The sequence below is a fragment of the Eublepharis macularius genome, chromosome 3, assembly GCF_028583425.1.
Source record: "Eublepharis macularius isolate TG4126 chromosome 3, MPM_Emac_v1.0, whole genome shotgun sequence".
Taxonomy (NCBI): domain Eukaryota; kingdom Metazoa; phylum Chordata; class Lepidosauria; order Squamata; family Eublepharidae; genus Eublepharis; species Eublepharis macularius.
The window spans coordinates 164,021,787-164,025,458 of NC_072792.1; positions in this window are offsets into that span (position 1 = coordinate 164,021,787).

Consider the following 3,672-nt stretch of genomic DNA (forward strand, 5'->3'; position numbering starts at 1 on the left):
GAGGGCCCTCCCCGCCTGACAAGCGCCCGCCGAAGCCCTCCGCCTGGCTCCAGGGCGCCGCCGCCCAGCCGCCATCTTAGCAACCGGCGACGCCGCTTCCTTCGCAACGGAAACCAGGGGCGACGGCCCGAGCGGGTGGGCGGGCGGGCGGGCGAGCGAGGGCAGAAGCTAAGCAAACAGGCGGGAGCGGCGCGAAGCAGGAGGCGCCTTCAAAGGCTAACCAAGGCAGCCTGCTAAAGAAGCCCAACGCGGGAGCAAGTCCCACTTTATTCAATGGGGCGTCCTCTCGGGAAAACGTTTTGAGGATTGCACTCAAACCAGTCTACTCTGTCTGAATCCTATTCAGGCCTGTTCAGTGGGGCGGACTTCCAGGAAAAGGGTTTTAGGATTGCCCCGAAAAAAGGATTCCCCCCAGTCAGCGCTCATCTCTTCATACGCATCGACGTGTACATCCCGGAGGCAGACACATTGACACTTCACGCCTCTGACGACTCGCAAGAATTTATGCTGGAAAAGATTTTGTTAAGCCTTTAAGGTGCCCCAAGACTCCTGACCCTCTCTCCTTCCAGGGTCTGCATCCAGAAAGGTGGCAGCAAAATTCATCAGGAGTCCAAGGGCGCTTTAGAACCTAACCTACTTTTTTCCAGTATAAGTTTTTGTGAGCCAGACCTTAGTAGTGGGGGTGGGGGATCCACAAGTTAAATACCCCAATACCTAAATGGAAATATATAAAATAAAAAACAAAACACCTTATGAAAATTGTTTAAATGGGTTTTTTTTCCAAAGCGCATGGATCATATGGTGGAGTCTGAAAACTTTAGAGAACAAGAAGTGAAGACAATCTGCCCCTTAAAAGAAGACATCAGCAATGAAATAGATTTCCTACTGCCGTAAACAGGATCACCAACGCTGACGGGAAATTCGTGGAGGTGGAGGCATTATACCCTGCTGATGTCCCTTCTCTCTCCAAACTCCATCCACCCAAGGCACCACCCTCAAATCTCCAGGAATTTCCCAATTTGGGATTGGGAACCCTAAGGATGGGGTTTGGGTAGTAGGGGAGGAACCTCAGCAAGGTGTCGGGCTGTGGAGTCTGTCCACCAAAGCAGCTGTTTTCCCCAGGCAATCTGTACTGTATTAGTCTTCTAATACAGATACTTGACCATTCAGTCATACGGAAAACTGGAGGTCCTTTGGGTTGAATGGAAGTCTAAAAACCTGATAGACAAATAATAAATATAAGCGTTGGTAATTAATTAATTTAAGTCATTTATAGTCCACTTTTCTCACTGAGACTCAAGGCGGATTACACAGTATGAAATTAGTACAATCAGTCTCAAGTACATTTCCATACAGTATCAATGACATTTCCATAAACAATGCCATAAGGTAAATAGTTTAAAAAGACCTAGCATTAGCAAGAATCCAAGAAATACTGAAACAGAACATAATTCTAGGACTGACATTAGACAACATGAAGCACAGGTCGTACATAGAGTACATATTTAAAGCAGCAGATAATATGTATGGCAACATAGTGGTGACGTCTATGGTCCCTAACTCATTAGCGAAGCATCTGAGACCCCAGTCTTTAAACAGAAGTCCACTAGTACTTTAAAGATTAATAACATTTATTCCAGCATAAGCATACGTGGAATGCCCCGTGGAAGTGGTCACCATGAGTCGTTAGCAATTTGACAGCGCATTCTTCTAAAAAGTCACTAGACTTCTGATTTATTTTTTTACACAGAAGTAAATCTCACTGAGTTCAGTAGGACATCTGAGTCAACATGCATAGCACTGAGTTACAATAGCACATTATCAATTTCTGTCTTAAATCAGTGCCATATACTTTGTAAAATGCAAGAAAGTTAAAATGCAGTTGTAAATAAACCTTTGTGCATGGCCATTAGTCCGCTCAGAAATCTGGTACATGTGAATTAAGTCTTAGTCTGTAATCTGAATGGAAACCTACATTAGCTAGAATAATATACGCTGCTTTGGGTCCCCAATGTGGAAAAAGATTAGCTTTAAATGAAGTAAATAAATAAAGTACTACTTTCCATTTTTGTACAAATTATTAACAACTTTCACACATGAAGCACCATATACTCAAAGCAGTTCATTTACTATCCCATAAAATTCTATAAGGCCCTTGCAACCTCTGCTAATAAGGGGGCTCCTCTGATCCCATTGCTGTTTTCCATGAAAGTATCAGAAAATCATTCCTTATCAAGGTAAAATGAGACTTGTGGTGTTTTGCTCCCTTTATGAGACTTGTATTATACTACCTCCCTGCCTTTCTTAGTGTTCCTTTAGATTTTTGCTGCCACAAAAGGCTCTCAGTTCTCAGCTGATCCACAGTATAGGAAGGTTTAGATATATTTGGTAGATTGAGAGAAAAGTCAGTGCATGAGGGTGGCTGTGAGGTAAAAATCGATCCTTTATTCTAGATAAAAACACATTTTACTTAGAAATAAGAGTTTATTTATAAGTACATATGCATAATGGTTTCAGAGTACTTCATAAGCATATTGATAAACGTAATGGTTTCAACATAGGTACATATCTTCAAATGTTTCTAAACAATCACAGAGACTTACTTTTCCTTGGTTATCACTTAGGCTAATAATATCTACAAAGAAAAGAACACAGAGACTTCTTTCAGAATATAGCCCATCACTACTTTTCCCTCTTTCCCCAGGCTTTGATCAACTCTAGAACAACACACGTAACTCTTTCCCTCAAAACAGCTAAGTTAGGGTTGCCAGCACCAGGTTGGGAAATTCCTGAAGATTTTGGGGTGGAGCCTGAAGAGCCTGAAGAAGGCGGGGTTCAGGAAGGGACCTCAGTGGGATATAATGCCATGGAGTCTACCCTCCAAAGCAGCAATTTTCTCTGACGGAACTGCTCTCTGTGGCTGGGAAATCAGTTGTAATTCTGGGACATCTCCAGCCACCACTGGCAGGTTGGCAACCCCAAGATACAGCCACCATCCAATTATAATGCACTTTACTCAGCAATCCAGCCCCCCTCTTTCTTTTCTAAGATGTCTCCTTTTTAAACCACAGTAAATATGCATACAAACTCCCATTTTAACCAGTACGTCACCCTGGATCCTTCTGAGATCCTGTGTGCTCTTGCAAGATTATTTCCAGATGATCAGAATCAGAAATCAACAGCTCACATTGGTCTGTTTCCCACTCCAAGAATAAATATCTCTGAGTTTGAATAGGGATTATGGTGAATGTAAACATAATATGCCTGAGACCCCAGCTGCCAACTCCGTCTCTCCTTCCCTTCCATACAGCTTGAAACAGCTGGAGGGGAGAGGAAGCAAAATATGGGAGAGGAGAAACCCTTTGTAAGCTGGTTGGTACATTCAGCTTTCATTCAGGAGAGGAAGGTTGGAAAATAGACCAGGGTAAGCCCGGAAGGGGTTTGTCCTTTGCCTTCTGAGTATGCTCTGCTTGCTTCCTTTCCCCCACTGCCCCACCCTTGCTTCCATCCTTTAGGAGAAGAGAAGAAAATGGTGGCTGGGTTTGCTGGCAAGCCATGGGGTGAGGGACACAGCACTTCCTTTTAATGGAGTTCTGCTTTAGAAGGGGCATTGGTATACCTGGCAGTTCTCAATAAAATTACCCTTGCCTTTCTTACTGCAGAATATTGGTG